This window comes from Schistocerca nitens, chromosome 8 (assembly GCF_023898315.1).
Source record: "Schistocerca nitens isolate TAMUIC-IGC-003100 chromosome 8, iqSchNite1.1, whole genome shotgun sequence".
Lineage (NCBI taxonomy): Eukaryota > Metazoa > Arthropoda > Insecta > Orthoptera > Acrididae > Schistocerca > Schistocerca nitens.
Window position 1 is genome coordinate 301,621,283 of NC_064621.1, and position 20,359 is coordinate 301,641,641.

The window sequence follows — 20,359 nt, forward strand, 5'->3', positions numbered from 1 at the left end:
CTCTCCAATTGTGTTTAATTTGCTATTGTCAATCATGCTTGTGCAGTTAGTGCATAATTTTAAAACTGTAATAATTTTAAAACTGCAAAAAGAAAAATGCTCTTTAGTAAAGAACTGAGGAAAATTTCATATAGTACTGCAGCTTAGAATTTATTTAAGATGGAAGCACAAGTAGATGATCAAAATTGATGAATGAAGGATTGGATCATAAGATATTGCAACTTCTAGTTGGGAAAATTTTCTAGGGATTCACATTGTGTATTTGTTAAAAGTTGTGCTTATACAGTGCATTGGCTCCACTGCTAGAGTCTTTTTCAGCTGTCTTGTCATCTGCGTGCTTCTTTACACGCTAATCACAGTATACAAAAATTACAAAAAAGTATCAGTAAACGTATGCTTCTCTGCATAAAATGGAAAGTGTGTGGTTCCTTTTTCCCTCAGATCCACCAAGTGCCAGTTGTAACTGATGGGTAAAGTAAAATATTTATCAACATTATCCATCAGTAAAGATGCATCATTCCAGTAGTTTCTGAACAGACATTTTCGTCTTACAACAAACGCTCTACATGTTCTGTAGCAGTACTTTACAAATTACTCATTTTGAAATTATTCAGTAGGCATTAGGTATAAAATTATTAATAAGGTCACAGATACCATTTGTGATTTGTAGATATGTTTTTAACAATGTTGGAGAGAAACAACAGCCTCGTTTCCATCCTTTATTTATTTTAAATGATTTTTCCAAGCTCATACAGCTATACATGATGATCAGAAACAGTCTGAAAATCTTGTAAAAAGTGTTGCAGGGTAGGTTATACTGAGAAATAATTGTTAAGAAATAGAATTGATACGTTAAACTGTTTTCGAGTTGATTATTGAAGTAAGTGCATCAGGCCATTGCTCATGCAAATTTATGCGACCTGCCAGAGACACTGCCGTCAAACGTGTTCTTAATTTGGTTTCCTGAAAGGCAACAGAACAGTAACAAGAACCAATAAGTTTTCTAGAAAGTACTCCAGAGAGTAAAAAGGAGATGCCACAGGAAGACCATTGGTTTGGGCACTGGCAGGAAATGTTACTAGGTATTACACGAGCGCATATTACACAAGCACAGATGGAGAAGCCGAGAGGCACAGCAGTTGCATTGGCAGCGACTGTATGCTATCACACACGAGGCCCTGCAGCGTGGTACCCAGAAGCGCCAATGTGGAAGGGGCGATGTGGCTGCCGCATAGTATAAAGGTGGAGGTGACGTAGCCCACAAGAGAGTTCATTACAGACAGCAGTTCTGGGTCAGCCTGTGGCCTGGATTTGGGATTTGTAGTATTTGCTCTTGCTCTGCTCGCACTCAGACTTAGCCGCATACACCCCCCCTCCCCCCCCGCCTATGGGATTTTACAATCAGGAGTAGTGTATTTTCATTCAAGTCATTATCCACTTTTTGCTCAGACGAGTAATGAAAGATTGTAGTTATTGAAGTCTTGTTTTCATTCAATTATTTTTTAACCAAGTTCCATAACTCTTTCAAACATCCAGTTAGCTCATTATCCACTTTTTGCTCAGACGAGTAATGAAAGATTGTAGTTATTGAAGTCTTGTTTTCATTCAATTATTTTTTGACCAAGTTCCATAACTCTTTCAAACATCCAGTTAGCTATCTCCACACTGGATGGGCCTTGTCCAGTCACCTATATCATTGAGCATCTCGACTGCTCGCTGGACATGGCATAGGGATGTTTTTTCTGGTGCCACATGTGGGATTGGGTCGTGGAATTAGTGTGCAGTTATAATGCCACGAGTAATAGGAATAGGTCACCTCTCTTTGGAATATCGAACCTGCTCAGTCCAATTTCACGTAAAATAACGGAATGGCTTTGAGAAACCCTTTTGTATTGCTTGAATAACAATATGCAGGCCAGTTGCAGAACTAGGAGCCAGGACAAAAAGAGGTTCCTTCTCCTGCTTTCAAGAAGAAGAAGAATGCGCTCAAAGGAAGAGGTAGTGGCCAGGGCTAGCGCAGCAACAGACAGTGCCAGGGACAAGGAGGACATCCAGCAAGGTAGCCAGGGGCAATGCAACCTCAGTAGCAGTGGACAGATGGTGCACGGAGTTGAGGAGGACATCCTGCAAATCAGCCAGGGGTGGACAACGGCAGCTTGAGGATATGGACAACGGTGTGAGGGCAGCACGGGGTTGCTGGACAATGTGCTGTGGCAGTGACAGTTGCAGATAGTGACACAGGCTGCAGATGGCACAAGACAGAGAGAGAGAGGTGCAAGTAACACATGTAATCAGGGCAACAGCAGTGGCCGCAGTGCAGATAGAGGCACCAAGTCACAGGCAGCGGCATGAGACAGCAGAAAGTGGACATCAGCAGCTGCGGCAATGGCGACGATGGGTGTCAGCACAAGGACAACGTTTTGCAGCACAGCAGATGGTGTACAAAAGCAACAGGAGTAATGAGAATTCCAATGATGAGTTAAAAGACTAGCAGGCATGTCATGAGACAGAGATGCTTCTGGCGAAGCCTCTGATGCACTTCAGTCACAAAGTAGGTAATTCGTTAGTAGTTTGTTAGGTGTGCTAAAATTAATACTGCAGTCATTTGATGGCACTATAAATGCTCTAAATGAGTTCCTTGACAATTGTTATCTTGCTTTTGAACTTATTTAACCAGAGCACCATGATACCCTTTTGAAATCTGTTAAACCTAAAATAGTGGTCTCAGAATGTAGCAAGTTATTACTCAGAGATCTCAATGCCACTTGGCGAGATATGCATGTCATATTAGTAGAAAATTATGATAGTAAAAGAACAGTTAACTTCAATGCATGTCAGATATTTGCAAGTCAGCAAGACCATTGGAAAAGTTAGCTCAGTGGGGCTGGAGGTTGGATACCATTTCAGGGAAGCGATAGAGGACCATGCGAGAATTGGAGCTAGAAGGCAGCCTTGCTCTCATTAGAAAATTAAGCCAAGCAGTTTTTATCCGAGGGATTTACGATGACAGGATAAAGACAATAGTGCGTGTGCGAGGTGAGCAGCTGATGTTAGCAGAGGATATAAATATAGCTCAGACAGAGGAGAGCATGATAGCCTCGGCCCAAGAAAAGATCATCACTCGAGATGTTGGTGCTGTATGCCGCGGATTGAGAAGAAAGCCACCAAGTGTTTCATGTGTGGGAATCCAGGCCATATGGTGTGGGAGTGTCATGCAGATAAAAGAATTAAGAAAAGTGAAGCCAGTTGTATCAATGAGACGTAGGGAAATGGATCAATCATGAGCAGTGAGGAGCTCTCAATTTAATTTTACAAGTCATAGAGGCCCATGTAAGCATCTGAAGTCTGCAACATGTTTTAAATGAAAACAAAATGGTCAGTACATGAGAGATTGTCCAAAAAGTGTTTGCCATGCACATAACACACATAGGAGAAGTAAAACCTAGAAAAACTAAGTAATGGCATAAGAAAGCAATCACCTTACGTCTTACCTGGAAAGTTATTAACAGTTGACTGCGAAAGTAAAAATGAGTTTATACAGTTGAAGTGCGAGAACAGCAGTATTAATTGCCTGACGTTTCTTGTGAATAGTGGTGAGCATATAAGCCTAGTTAGGAGAAGTAGTTTCAGAAATGATGGAAAATATAATCCAAATGAATGTATTAGGATTCAGGGAATCGCTAATATAGTTGTAAGGACAGAGGGAACTGTAACCCTCAAATTCTGAATGAGAAACAGAATGCAAGTGATGCATTGTTTCCACATAATTGGGAAAGATGGAGAGCTTCCATTTGATTGGCTGCTGGGCCGAGACTTTTTCAAAGAACATTGAATCTGCAGGGAACAGATCAGAATGAAGATGGAGCAATAGTGTGGGCTCCGCCCAGTGCAGATTGGTATTAGAAGTCGGAAACTTGCTAATATGGTTGTGCAGGTACAAGAAAGAGAAGGCTCTTTAAGAGAAACCTCAGATGGAGAACGAAAGGCCTGTAAGGGAATGAAGACAGAGTCACAAGGTTAGCTCCACACAGTTCATGCAAAGAAAATAGAAGGCTCTTGCAAGAGACGCTTAAACGCAGAGCGAGAATCATCTTGAAAGGCGAGTGTGAATACGTCAGCTGTCAGAACACAACAGAGGCAGACAACAGGTAATGCTGGAGAGAAGCAGAAAGAGGGCAAACACATTGTTTCAGCAGTAACCCTCGTAGGAACATGTGTGTCAAATAAAAAGAGAGGTTAATGGAATGAGAGATGCTATCATTTTGAAACAGGAAATCACCAAGAGCATGTATTAACCTAAGGCATTAGTAAAAGTAGAATCAGGAGAATGCCTATCAAGTGTGTTGAACACTACAGATGAGACTGTGTCGATAGTCTGCCCATGGGCGGTAGTAGAGGCAGTTCCGGAGTGGACAAGGTTGCACCAGTCGTTCAGTGTGAATTGTGTCAGTAAAAATAAACCACAGCTGAAATCGTGCTAATGGAGAACATCCACACAAGTGTCATTTGAATGTGGAAGAGTAGTCAGCAGTCATAGCACCGTGTACAGTGATGTTTTCCATTTGTCAGGAGACATATTATCTTACACAGGTAGTACCAGGCCCGAAATTAAACTACTACCAGAAGCAGAAGTTAGGGTGATATGTTCATGACTGTAAAGAATACCGCAAGCACAAAAGGAGGAGCTCCACCAGGAAATCGGAAAGATGTTAGAAGATGACATTATAGTACCAAGTAATGCTCCAGCTGGAAATTAAAAAAAAAATGTTAAAGGACGACATTATAGTACCAAGTAAAAGTGGTTGAAATTTTCCCTTGATTTTAATTCAGAAAAAGATGGATGCCAATGGAAAGCAAAAGTGGCAAGTAGTCATGGACTATAGGTGACTTAAATTAAATCACTCTAAATTCAGTGTATTCTTTGCCAAGAATAAATGAAATTCTTGACAGTCTAGGAAAGGCAAAGTACTTCTCAATCCTTGATGTAGCAAAGGGCTATTATCATGTCTTGTTAGACAAACAGGATCGAGAAAAGGCAGTTCTCAGTACACCGTGTGGGCATTACAAGTGCAAACGAATATGCATGAGTCTTAAAACAGCTCCAAGTACATTTCAGAAGTTAATGAACTCCGTTTTGTCCTTACAGGAACATAATGTGTGTCTGACGGAGGTATTCGAAAGACTTAAGACTCTCAATTTAAAACTACACATGGATGAGTGTGAGTTTTTGTGAAAGGTAGTGTGCTATTTGCGTCATATTTTATCAGCCCAGGGCTTGAGGCCAGCTCCACAGAAGGTCAGTGTGATAAAGGAGTATCCACAGCCCAAAACAGTGAAGCAATTAAAGCCATATTTAGGCCTTGTGGGATACTACCAGCATTTTATAAGCAACTTTAGAAAAATCGCAAAGCTGCTACATGTATTATTGTAGATAGAAGTGCCTTACACTTGGGATGTTGAGCAAGAAAACACTTTTCAGCATTTGAAAGAGAAGCTGATCAATCTTCCTGTACTACTGTACCCATGCTTTGAAAAGAACTTCATAATTACTACCTACGCTAGTCAGACAAGTGCCAGAGCCATTTTGAGTCAGGGAAAAACCGCATATCCCTTGAGGATGCTAAACAAGGCAACAAGTCAGAAAGACAGTACAGTATGATTGAGAGGGATATGTTGACTATTTATTGGGCAGTGAAATATTTTAGACTGTATGTATTTGGAAGATAGTTCCTGATACATACTGACTGTAAACCCCTAACATGGGTAGGTGGTATATCAGACCCTTCATACAGATTGATGAAATTTAGGTTAAAGCTGGAGGAATGTGTCTGCCAGATCCTGTACAAGAGTGACAAACGAAATCATGCCACCGACACACTCTTGCGAGTGAGAGAGGTCAGGGAAGCTGGTGCACAATCAGAAGGTGACAGTAGCCTTGGTCAAGACACGGTGCAAAGGAAGCCTTGGCACATATCAAAGATCCATCAGCAAGCAATCAGAGCGGGGCTGTTGGCGCATGTGAGCAGGGAACAGGTGCGGCCTACGAGGACACAGGGCACAAAACACCTGATCCAAGGACAATAGAAGATATTATTCAGGTATATGAAAATTTCCTCAAGTATATAGAAAAGTATATCTGCAAACAAGATACAACTGAGTTGGGGAAGTACAGAAGCAATAAATGTGATTGAAAGGCAAGGTGCCAATGCAGTAGCGAGAGTGCTTGTTGAGAATATTATACTGGGGTACAGAATACCATCAGTATTGTTAAGTGACATGGAAAATAATTTCATGAGTTTGCTATGAAAAGCGTATGTAAACTAAAGCATATCGAGAAGGTACAGACAACAAGTTACCACCCTCAAATAAACGGAGTGTTAGAGAGGTTGCATCAAACATTAACGGAGATGTTGCAACACTGTGTAAATAGACCACAGACAAATTGGGACAGTTGGGTTCCATTCACAGTTTTTGTGTATAATACAATACTGCATAGTGTGGCAGATTTATACGCTGCATGAATTGGTCTTTGGAAGGATACTAACAACCCAGGGATACTATGGAATGACTCGGCTGGAATGAGGTATAATTTTGATGATTAAGTGGCAGAGATAAAGGAGCGCTTGCAAAAAATGCACCGATGTGTAAGAGCACAGAATTTGCAATGTAAGATAAAAAAAAAAAAAGGAATACTATGATAGGACCCAGAATCCAGAGGACTTCTGTTGTGAGGATAGGTTCTGTTGTATGATGACAGCATACAACAGGGCAGACCAAGTAAGTTAGATACACAGTGTTGAGATTTTTACACAGTAGTACAAACAAAAGGGGCCTGATGCAGTAATCTGTCTGAAATGAAATAAGTATCTGACAGTTCACACCAACAGACTGAAGGAGCTTTTTAAGTTGGAGTTGTGTAGTATGAGTGCAGCAGAATGCTGAAGTGCAGAACATACATGCCACCTTAATGTAAGAAAAACTGAAAAGGCACAGGGGCTAATTACACAATTGGCACAGCATGAATCCTGTATACAGAAACAATGAACCTAAACTTTTGTGGGTGAGGTCGGTAAGATTCCGTTTGGAACATTAGACAAAGATGACGCCACGTACTTCAAGGTGAAGATAGAGGTCTTAGAAGGGGAACAGAAACAGCTACTCTGACTTTCGAAGGAGCAAGTGACAATAGTCAAAGCAACCTCGACTAGTTTTAATCAAATGGTGGGCTCTGTAGCAAAAAATGAAGAAATTATCGCGCCTGGAATGAAGCAATTAAGCTGGCACATAGTAGAATTTGAGAACAGCACTGACAAAAGGTTATGGAGAGCTGTAATTTTGATCACCATTAATGAACAGCTGATACAACTGATGGGCATTTTCAATGAGCTAGAATGGGAATACAATATGTCAATATAGTGACTGTCAATGCTCAGAAAGATATTCTGGAGTCGCACCTGATCAATCCTGTTCAGGTTGTAAAGAATCTAGAACTAATAAAAGATGACATCAAAGACGTGGTTCTCTGTTGACCTTATGGTAGACAGAGGACACTCATTAATCAGAAACATTGATCCGGATGTTTTCATTGCTGGAAACATCTTAAGTTAGGTGTTAAATGTGCTGCTAGTAGAGAATGATGTGTATAATCTCTACGAAATACTACTATTACCTCTAGAAGTGTACAAAACGAGACATTTATTTACGTATGTTTCACCAGGGGAAGAGCTACTGCTAACTGATGACAGAAAACATAAGTGTGCAAAGTTAAAAAACGAGCAGTTATAGTGTAAGATGATAGATCAGAGCCTCAGAATACTCAAGCAAGTGTCTACACTTTTCTAGATGTATGATCATGAGTAGTGTGAGGCTAAAATGCTGCATCGAGTGCAAGAAGTTCTCACAGATTGCGTGCAGAAGCTAATAGTGTTAAACTAAGATCTGTGGATACCATTAAGTAATATTGAATTGCTGTTTTTGCTGCAGCAGACTAAGGCATTACTGTCACCTGTAATGATGGAAGTCCCACAGATATGCTCCAAGGCACAGGGAAGATAAATTTTTTAGGCAAATGTCGTGGGTATATGACTCAGATGGTGATACAGTCTGAACATGTATTGCAATACGAACAAATGTCCTCAGTAGTCACTGAACTAGGAAATAGATTTGTGCATAGTGAATAATGAGAGGAAGAATATAAGTGCACTTAAAGTGGAACTGTCAATACAACCTGCAGTTAGATAGATGACTTAACAGCTGCAGGTTATAAGTGGAATGAGCTACAAAGTGAGATTGAATACCAGGAGAGAAATGCCTTCAGCACCTTCTCATTAAATCATTCTCTTTCTGGAGTCTGATGGGTTTTGGTGTAGTAATTATAGTAATATCATGTGTCAATGCAAATATTGTAAATGTTGCTGAGACATTTTTAAATCTGTGTGCAAAAGAGTGAGTAACGATTGTTATAGAAAAATATATGTTAAAAACACTATCAAAAATTATTGCCCAGGGAGGGATATAGTCGGACAGCATCCTATGAGAAGCACATCTAGAGACAGTGAGGAGATAATTTTTGAAAGATCTCTAGTGCCTGCTAGACATATTAGAAGTTAAGTTAGAAGTGATGTTTATCAAAGTGTTATGACAAAAATTGACAACACTGAAGAATGATAACACTGGTATAAAGAGTGAAAAAATAGTGTAAAGTGTTTTCTCTTTGAAGTACTAAAATTGTAATTATGTTAATTATGTTATGAAGTGTATATCAGTGTCTCAAGCAGTCCCCCAGATCTATGATATTTCCGAACTGGGGCAGTACCAGATAGTGCCCCCCCCCCCCCCCCCTCCGTCACTACAGTGTGACATAGGACATAAAAAATTTAAAAAAAATCGATTTTCAAAAATATGTGCACATCTTTTGGAAGGTTTGTTGTATAAAGCATGTATGTTCGAGGAAATATAAGGTGTGTTATTTGGTCTTATAGAGTGCCAAAGTGCAGTACCATGCCTCTTCACACAGCATTCTATCACATGTCACTGTATTTCGCTCTGTAGAATTCAAACGTGTATATTTTGTAATGGATGCCATCAAACCTATATTCAGGATGGTAGAAATTAAAATGTCCTGTGGTCCCTCTCATACTCCCAGTTGGCCAGTCACATTTAATACTGGTGGGATTATTTGTGACCAGGAGAATAAAACCTCTTCACAAAATTTTCACTCTTTATTGCTGTTTTGTGTAACATAAAATTAAATATAGGAAATATAGTAAAGACAACAGACAAGAAAGACAGTACATATTTCTTCAGTCCATAGGTCCCATCATTTTTTCTCTCTAATCGTGCTACAGCCTAACAAGGTGTCCTTTCTTTTCTGTGAAAGAATCTGTTACCTCGTCAAAGTTTGTCAAATCTTTTGCTACATGAAAAATCAAAATGTCGTTGTCCAAAACTGAAGAAGCTGTTGATAAGAATAATACCCAGTATTGGTGTGGCTTCTCAATTTGATAACATCCATTTTGTCACTGTCTGCTAGATAAAACAAAATTAACCTTTTTAATATTGCAACACGCTAAATAAGTGAGACTGTTTTGTCACAAATGGTCATTTTTATCTACCATATTTACATAAATAACACAACGTAATATAATTCATGAAGTACCAATATTAAATGCCTATTAGGCTTATTACAAGCAAAAAGTTTTATGTTAGGAAATAGTTTCACATTTCAATCATATGCTCCAGTTTCTCAAGCATGAGATCACAAGTAGTAGTAGTATGAAATTGTTAAATTCTTCCATGTAATTTGTGTGATGCCCCTGTCTCTTCTCCTTCCTCATCCTAACAAATAAACTTGTCATCGCTAATTCTGTAACTGTTCCTGCCATTGTCAAAACTTATTCTCTGGTTAACTTCACTAACCCTGCCAGAATCACTGGTTTAGTTATCCTGTGTTCATTCTCCAGTTAGGCATTATTACAGGTTTGTACAACATGTTTTCCACACTATTCTGAGAATAGAATTTAAGCGACTGCTAACTGGGGGCTGTACAACTGGCCCTCAATAGTGTAGCAGTTGATGAAAATTTTGTCAAAATTTAATTTTCTTGGTTACACCGAGGAGATAATATGTAATCTTTCTCACCTGTTGTTCGTGTTTGTTGTTTATTTCCACTCTGGTCATCTGAATTTGTGGATTTCGCAAATAATTATAACAATGCTTATCATTCACACACCCAATCAACCACATACACAAACAGTGATTAGTATTCACCCATTCAGGTCTATTCAGCTCAGCTCTTATAGCCCCGTCCCCTTTTGTTTGCAGGAAAGTTCTTTATTTCTTGATGCCACAGGGATTCCCCTGGCAGAGACATCATGTACACTATGCACACATTCAAAAGTCAACTTATCATTCATTCAGAAATCAACTACAGTGTGTTCAGAAATGTTCAAAAACAAAGAGGGATGCATTTCAAAATTATATGAATAATTGATAGATCAACATGCGTTGGATGCTAGTTGCTTTGTGAAACCAGGTTTTTTTCTTCAAGAATATGAATTTGACACACACTGAAATTGCCAAAAGCCCCAGTTTGCATCCACTAGATCTGGGCCTAATATGAAGTATAATTCATTGTAAAGTTGATTATAAAATAGTATATATAACCATCCTACTAGAAAAGAGAATTGGTAGGCTAATACGAAATGTCTCGTATTGTAAAATAAGATGTATCTTTCTTCCAGCTATTAGAATATGTAACACTCACATTTAGTGTGAAATGTAAAGTTGTAAATGTTTCTCTTACAGCAAAAAGATTGATATACATGTATTTCTGCAATGAAAAGTCGTAAAGCAATTATATGTGTTTTGAACATTATTATACAGCAAATGTGTATGTTTTCCCATTAATGGAATAAAATATGTGAAAAACTGGTGTCACATATTTAAAAAAAAATGCAACTCCTGAAAGGCAGCAGAGCAGCAGCCAGAATGAATAAGTTTTCTAGAAAGTACTAATGAGTACAAAGGAATGCAACAGGAACGGCATTGGTTTTCTTGTTGGCAGGAGATGTTGTGCAGACACGCAAGGTGTCATGTGAGCTCATGTGGAGAAGCCATGAGGCGCAGTAGTGTGTTGGTGGTGACCATATATAGTCACACATGAGACCCCGAAGGGCGGTGTCCTTAAGTGACAATGTGGAAGAGGTGATGTGGCCTGCTACACAGTATAAAGGCAGAGGTGGTGTAGTCTGCTAGAGAGTTCGGTATAGATACCAGTCCAGGAGGGACATCTGTGTAGGCCTGGCCCAGGGACAGGTCTTGTAGTATTCACTCTGGATCTGCTCGCACTCATACTTAGCCATGTACATGCCTCCATTGAATTTTGCAATCAGGAGTACTGTACTTTCATTTAAATTATTATCCAATTCTTGCTCAGATGAGCAAAATTGTAGTTATTGAAATCTTGTCTTTGTTCAATTATTTCCTGCTGGGATCCATAACTCTTTCAAACTTCCAGTTTGCCATCTCCACATTAGTAGCCGACTGGATGGACCTTTTCCAGTCTCCAGCGTTATTGAGCTTCAAGACCACTCACTGGATGCAACGTCTTGCACTATCATCTACACAATGTGAATAACTGACATTAGGCCTAATTGTATCTGGTGGGCCAGTTGAATTTTCTTGCACAAGTCTGATTGACTAATTGGAATGCTAATTAACTCGAAAACGGCGCAACATATCAAATTTCTTTCATAAGAATTATTTCTTAGCACAACCTACTGTGGATGTTGTTATAAGTTTTTCCGAGATTGATGAACACTTAACATGTTTCCAAATTTGTTTCAGATCTTTTTTCTGTGAACTGGTGTGGGGAGAATGTGTTGTCAGTACATGGTCTTCCTGCTCTAAATCCTCTCTGTTCTTCGATGTCTACAGTTTCTGCTTTGATACTATTTTTCAGATTCTGACCATACAGCTTTCCTTATTACCCTGATGCCTCTGTAATTATTAAAGCCCTGTCTGTTTCCTTTTTTTGTAAATGGAACTTATTACATAAATATTAAAATCCTCTGTTATCTCTTTACAATTGCAATCAGTATATTACAGAAGGATGACATTATTTCCCATGAAATACTTGGTCCATATTTCACTAACTTAAAAGGATTAGCTCCTGGTCCAGCTGATGTATTCTGTTGCATCCACATGACAGTATTATTCACTTCATTCTGTGTCATTGGTTCCTCATTCAAATTATTTGCCTCATCTAGCTGATATACTTGGAATGTTTGTACTCATTGCTGTTCTCACTCAATAGCTTTTTGTATTGCTCTTCCCACTACTGCATACTAATTATTTTGACATTAGATTTTTCTACTCTGTATATTATAAGATGTTTTATTGTTTTCCAGGCATATCTCAATTTTGTACCCTCCCATGTATCTATTGTTTCACTGACCCTTTTTGTCTCACATTGTTTGTCTTGTTCTTGCAGTTGTTTTTCATCTTCTCTGTTGCATCCTGCAAAGTACTTCCTATCATTGCTGTCCTGTGTACTTAATCACTTATGGTACAGTTGTTTCTTCTGTTACATTATTGCTGCCATGGTTTTATTGATGTTCCTAATTTTATTTAATCTCATCTTGTGTAACACAGAATCGTGTTGTGAACTTTCCAAATTACATCTAGGTGCTTCCGCTATTTTACTATTCTCTTCATTATGACCATGGGTGAGGATTTTCATATAGTTTACTAGAACTTTTGGTTTCACTATAAAATGGTATAATACACATACAGGCTTTACTGTACCATCATGTGTTTGTAATTCTGAATTTTTGGTTGTATCATATAATCTATTATGAATCTTAAAGTCCTAGTATGTTGCACCCAGGTATTTCTATGTACTTCTTTATGAGAAAAATACCTGTTCTACTCTTATTGAATGTGCTCTACTGAAATCAACGTCTTTTGCCAAATTCATTCTCCATTTCTTCACCATATTTTCTGATGACCTTGCCATTTTTAGTCCTTCCTGTCCGGGCATAAGGTGCACCCCCTTCTGTGGATTAACGTCACTAACAATGTCCCTCAAATCTAATAAAAAGCACCTTTAATTATATTATCAGTGTCATCGGTCTGTACATACACACTAACTATTACTACCTCTTGTCTATTCTTCTTCGGACTTAATCCACTCATTTACTTCTTGGCATTTGTTTATGCTACCATTCAATTTCTGATGTACTGTGATTGATACTCCTCTCTTCTCTCTTTGACTTTTACTAACTTTGCTACAAAAATGTATGTATTGACTAGCTCTTTCATTCCCTGTACCCTTCATTTTTGTCTCTTGTCAGATCACCAGTGTCTCTTTCCAATTCATCAAGAACCTCTTTCCTTTTTAGGTTCAGACCCTGCATATTCCAAGTTGCAGGGTTCATTAACCTTTTCTTTCTTTTATTTCATTCAAAATCCTGTCCTGTTTTTGAGGTTTAGTGCTGAGAGTGTTAGTAGGAATACATTGTTTTTCAAGTGATAGGTTACTAGCTCAGCGCCTTAACCCCGAAACTGGAGGACCACATTGCCCATAGCCAATATGTTTTAGTTTTAAGCTGCCAGAAACTTGCATTTTGCCCTCTTGGGTCTGCTGCATAACATACTCCCATTGTACACCTTGCATTGCCCTGAGGATATGACAATGATGTGGAAATAGGGCTTGTTAGCAGAGCTGATAAATCAGTGGGCATTTGTGGAGATTTAATGGTAAGCAAATATTGGCAATGTACATAACCCCTGACACCTCTTACTAACCTCCATGCAGTAAAATTGGAATTCTGTTTATAAGACCACTGTGTATACAGATGATCTGGTGGTGGTTACAACTGATCAAGAAGGTATCTCCTATATGGTGAGAAAATTGACAGAAGGCTATAGCAAATAGGGGCTGAAATTGAATTCAAGAAGACAGGATACTTAACGATAGGACAGGATCATTGGCTCACGGAATATCAGACAATGTAAACATCAATAATTGTCAAAGATATAAATACCTAATGAGTATAATTAATAAAGATGGAACATGAACATGACTTGAGAAACAGATTGAGCTAGGAAGAAGAGCAATGTCAAAAGTGAACTCCCTTGTATGGACCACAAAAACTGGATTGAAAATAAAACTTAATATATTTTTTAATATATATTAAAGAGATTATTAAGATAGTTATCATCTATGGATTGCATGGAGTGCTGGACAATTACAGAGAAGAACTGCAAGAAAATTGTAGCTGTAGAAATGGATTTTCTAAGATGAGCATCAAGGATCTTCCACTTGGAAAATGGAACAAATGAGGATGTAGAGAAAATAACACAGAGGAAAGATACTATAATGTATGATATAGTTTGGACACGTAATGAGAATGGGGCAAGAAAGAATACCCAAGAATAGATTTGAATATGGACTGACAAACAGAAGGCACAGAGGAAGACTGCTACTTACATGGATTCAAGGGATAGAAAGAAGAGTGACGAATAGAAACTTGACCAACGAAGATGCACAAAATATGTTATTATGGAGGCTCAGATGTGGGATGCGGCAGGAGCCATAGGAGCAATAGAAACTTGAATAACGAAGACACACAAAATATGTTATTATGGAGGGGGAGATGTGGGATGCGGCAGGAGCCATAGGATTGCACATCCCACTTCTCCTCCTTCCTAATAACACATTTTGTGTGTCTTCGTTATTCAAGTTTCTATTAGTCACACTCCATTTTATCCCTTGAATCCATGTAAATTGTTGTGGATTGGCAGGAGCCAACCCATGGGGTTTGGAGGAAGCCGAAAGGCACGCGTTTAAGCTCACGCAGGCTGGCGTGAGGTCTAGAACAAGACAAGGTATTTAAACTTCAGAAAAAAGGTGGTACTTGGTGGAATACTTAACTTTAATCCATTAATGTTGAACGTAGCTCTTGTCTGTACATTCTTTACAATATCAATAGCAACTGATAATGGCGCCTTGCTAGGTCGTAGCAAATGACGTAGCTGAAGGCTATGCTAACTATCGTCTCGGCAAATGAGAGTGTATTTTGTCAGTGAACCATCGCTAGCAAAGTCAGCTGTACAACTGGGGCGAGTGCTAGGAAGTCTCTCTAGACCTGCCGTGTGGCGGCGCTCGGTCTGCAATCACTGATAGTGGCGACACGCGGGACCGACGTATACTAATGGACCGCGGCCGATTTAAAGGCTACCACCTAGCAAGTGTGGTGTCTGGTGGTGACACCACATAAATAGCAGTATTTATCTTTGCATTCTGTTTGTCTGTATATACTGGGTTAGTGCATAAGTTCATAGCATTGTTCCATAAGTTTAATAAACACAACAGATACACATAACAGAGACTAGTCATCAATAATATATTCTTCTTCATTATTTACAATGGTCTGCCAATGCTTGGATAATTTTACGATTCTGCAACTGTGAAAATCATGTGGTTTTTAAGCGAAGAAATTGTTGAGCAATATTTGGAGTTCATTTTCATCTGGAAAGGAAGTTCCTTGAAGGTAGTTCAATAGAGAGCAGACAAGGTGAAAATCTGAGGGCACAAGATGAGAATTAGGCTGGTGTGGAATGACTTTCCAACCCAACTCTGTACAGTTATCTTTGTGAGTATCAGAATGTGGGCAAGCGTGGCATCATTTGGCACAGTCTTCATGGTCATTGTTTTAGGACTCCATCTGTAAGATGTCTCAGCAGTGATGATTACACCATAGGGAAACAATTCATAGTACACCACACTGTCACTGTTCCACTGGAAATGTAACATAATTTTTTGTGGATGGATGCAGTCTTTGTACTGGGAATTGATGCTTTGTGTTGGCCAACCATTATTTTCTTTTCCTTATGTTAGCACAAACACACTATTTCTCATCCCCAGTAATGATACGGACTAGGAATGGTCAGTGTTGTTCATGAGCCAACCGATGATATGCAAGCAGAGATGCACATATGGCTATCCAATGATTTTTGTGTTTCTGTCTTAGAGCATATGGTACCCATACACGGTACTTTTGAAAGTCACACAGAGGAAAGATACCATAATGGATGAAATAGTTTGGACAGTTATGAGAATGGGGCAAGAAAGAATACCCAAGAATAGATTTGAACATAGTTCATCACATTTGCCAGTTCTCAAGGACACTGATGTAGATAATTGTTGATCAATGCATTTAAACGATTTTCATCAATCCTTGAAAGTCTTCCTGAACAAGGAAAGCCACTAATGTCAGAACGATCCTCCTTAAAATGAGAAAACAGTTTTCTTGCCATGATCTGTGAAATGGCATTATCTCCATACACGGCACAAATGTTCTGGCTGCCTCCCCTGCTATTACATTCACGATTGAACTAAAACGCAAGAATATGTCGGAAATATTCCCATTTCTCCACTTGTCACTCCATTTTCTAGTGCCCACAGCTACACTCACTATCTCCAAATGACAATATGTAAACTCAAATAGCAACAGTGAACTACAAATAAAAAATAACAATTGGTAAATAAACCCCTAGCAACTGAGATATCAACTTGCAAAGTGAAAATATATATGTATATAACAAAGAAGGAAAGTTGCTACTCACCATATAGCGGAGATGCTGAGTCACGATAGACACAACAAAAAGATTCACACAATTATAACTTCGGCCATTAAAGCCTTTGTCAGGTACACACACACACACACACACACACACACACACACACACACACACACACACTCACTCACGCACGTGATGTTTGCATGAGTGTGTGTGTGCATTCGTGCGCGCGCGTGTGCTATTTGCAAAATGTCTCTTATCACAATGTATAACTAGCAGTATAAGGAGAGAAGAATATCATTCAATTTTTCAATTTCTATGAGGCAAGGATGGTCAGGTACAGTTCACAGTAATTGAGATTATTAGTGATAGTTAAGTGTTTCCTGTCTTATCATGCCAACTGTCAAACCAGAATAGTTCTCGAAATCATATAAAAATGTTTTAATGAGCACCATATTTCAATATGCAGTGAGCACTATATTTCAATATGCAGTTTGGAGTCTTATGGATAGCAATTCTAATGATGAATGACTGAAGCCACTGAGATGGCTTTTTGCCCAAAAGCAATGACAATGAAGTTTTACAGACAAAAGCTATATTCTTGTCCAGCACACTTCTGGTAATTTTCCAAAAAGTAGTGCTCATATTACATAGAATTTCAATGTTCTTTGAGCATAGTAGATATTTTTTTCTTCCGTAGCTGGTGACATGAAAACTTTCACACCCATTCAACATGTGTTATTAGTTAGGGTTGCTAATGGGTAGTTTTGCTTGTAGATTGAATCAATCAGTTTGATTCCATGCACTGCCATTTCAGTTAGACATGTGATTTTTTTTCTTCAAGAACAGTGACATAATTTTATCACACCATCAAACTTTTAGTACCATAAATTCTTTTCATCCTCTATAACCCTTGCAATAATTAGCCTATAAAATTGTTAAAATACTGTACTCTGTGATAATTCTTTTTTGTGACATTGCACACTGTTGTTTTTTGTGACAAAAACAGTCTCCATGAGGCCAAACATAATATTTGATAGCATGGGACTTACAGTTTTCGTCAAGTCATACGTCAAACACCATGAATACCATCCCTGGAAAACATTAGGATTTTTTCCGATTAAGTGCACTAGCTCATATAGTGAGGTAGGTGGTCAAGCAAGAAATGATTTACTCCCTGTACCTAATTACGAGGGGCGTTCAGAAAGTAAGCTCCGATCGGTCGCGAAATGGAAACGACTATGAAAATCCGATGAAGCTTTGCACAGATGTGTTGGGTAGTGTCTCTAGTATAACCCCAGTTAGCATCACGTCGCTCTTCTCATTTCTGAGCTCGCAGTGAGTGCGTAAAGATGTCTGGAAAATAGTGTCTGCCGCCAAGTACGAGGGCCTGGTGAGAAATTTCGCCTGAAGCTATGCAGCTAACATTACATAACTGTCGTGCTGTTTCTTCTTGAAGACAATTCTCAGCCACATTCTGCAGGGGCAATGAAGATGCTCCTGCATCGTTTTCAAATGGAAATGTGAGATTACCCACAATACAGTCTTCAATTGTCTCCCCCTGCGTTTCATCTCTGGTCACATGAACCGCTGTCTTTGAAGACAACATTTTGACACAGACAACGAGGTGTAGGCCAGCGTGGAGAATTGGCGGAAAGCACTGGCGGCTGCCTTCTATGATGAGGCTATTGAAAAGTTGGTACAACGCTATGACAAAAGTCTAAGTCAGAACGGCGACTACGTAGAGAAGTAGCTGAAAGGTGTAGCTAATTGTTACAAGTAAAACATTACTGATGTTCACTGTGGTTTCAATTTGGCAATCAATCGGAGCTTACTTTCTGAACAGGCCTCGTATAAATTACAATCACTCTCAAATAAACTAAATCAAATAGAAGAAATGTTAAATGACCTAAATGATATTTCTGTACTATGCTTTACAGAACACTGGCTCAAACAAGATATGTTAGAGCAAATATACATTCCTTAGTTCAAACTTGCAAGCATGTTTTATAGGAAAATATTGGGTCATGGGGGCACCTGTGTACACATTAGAGAAAATATTGAATTCAAGGATGTAACTAAACACCATAAACTGTCCTGTGAAAAAGGTATACAACACTCTATAACTGAACTACCAAGGCAAAATACAGTTATTATTTGTGTATGCAGGTCACCAGATTGAGACAAAAAAGTGTTTTACAATGGCATGGAGGAACTCTTTGAAGAAATTCACTCTCCCAAGAAAAATATAATTATATGTGGTCACTTATTGGATTTTGATCAGCTGCAATGGTAAATGAAGCAACTAGAGAAACACTAACCTCTGCATCTATTATTGATCAGATCTTGACAAATATGTGCAAATATGTCTATAACATACAAGCTGTAAACTCGGGTTTTAGTGATCACAGTGCTCAAATTCGTGCAATGAATATTTCAGGACACTCAATTCCCGGTAGAATATGACACACTGTAAGGAATTTCAGTACATAAATGTGGAATATTTTTGTTCTCTCCTAAAAGGTGAAAGCTGGAATGATGTATATGACTGTAATGGTACCAAAGAGAAATATGATAAGTTTATGGCTACATTCAAACATTTTATTCAAATGGCTCTTCCCAAGAAAATAACTATGTTTAACTCTACTCAAAAAACAAACAAGTGGATTACAAAAGGGATAAGGATATCATGTCAGTATAAAAGGAGATTGTATGAGTACTCCAAGCAAAATACTAACCCTGACTTTATTACATATTTCAAAAGATACAAAAGAATACTAACACGAGTTATTTCAAAAGTAAAAAAACTATAAAATGTCAACTATTGTGTAATTCTAAGAATAAAACTACAGTAACCTGGCAAGTTATAAGGAAAGAAATGAGCACCAGGCCAGTTAAAAACAGTAATATAGAGCTGGTTATGAATAAAAAATCCCCAAACATGTGGCTAGTGCTTTCAACAATTATTTCTCTAATATTGCACAGCAATTAATAAATACACACCTTGACAAACAGCCAGCCTGTCACTCAGATGAAAAAATTCATCCAAAAACATTATTCGTGTATCCAGCAACACCTGAGGAACTGTCAAGAATTCTAAAAGAATTACCTAATAAATATTCAGTGGCTTTGATGAGATACCAGATGCTATTATCAAAGTGAGCCTAACATTTATTGTGGAACCACTAACAGACATAGAACATTCATCTTTAAAGAGTAGTGTGTTTCCAAATAATCTAAAAACTGCAAAAATAACACCTTTGCATAAGAAGGTAGCAAAAAGTGATATTGATAATTATAGGCCAGTTTCAGTATTGTCAGGCTCTAGCAAAATTATGGAAAAAAAATGTTCCTTAGAAGATTAACTGTTTTCATGAATAAAGAGAACCTGATAAGTGACTCCCAACATTGGTTTAGAGCTGGAAAGTCAACTCAGACAGCAGATTTTGCTTCCTAAATGAAGTATTAAAAGCAGTGGATGATAAGCAACATGTATTTGGGATATTTCTCGATCTAAGTAAAGCATTCGATGCTATTGCTCATGAGTTTCTCTTGCGTAATTAAGTAATTAATGAATTAGAGGCCAGTCTGAAAGGTTGCTTCAGTCGTACCTCAGTAATTGTCAGCAGATTACAGGAATAAAACACAAAGACAGTGAAACACAAAAAATTGTAGTTTTTAGAGTGATGAGGAGTAAAAATGAAGTATGGAGTCCCACAAGGGTCAGTTTTGGGACCTGTCCTATTTCTGCTGTATATAAATGACTTGGCTA

The 20,359-nt window shown here is 38.5% G+C and overlaps 1 protein-coding gene across 1 annotated transcript in view; it reads left to right on the plus strand.

Moving 5' to 3' along the window:
• LOC126199242 (katanin-interacting protein-like) overlaps positions 1 to 20,359 on the plus strand; it is a 349,391-nt gene that overhangs the window by 52,620 nt on the left and 276,412 nt on the right. The gene's annotated exons all lie outside the window — the stretch shown is intronic.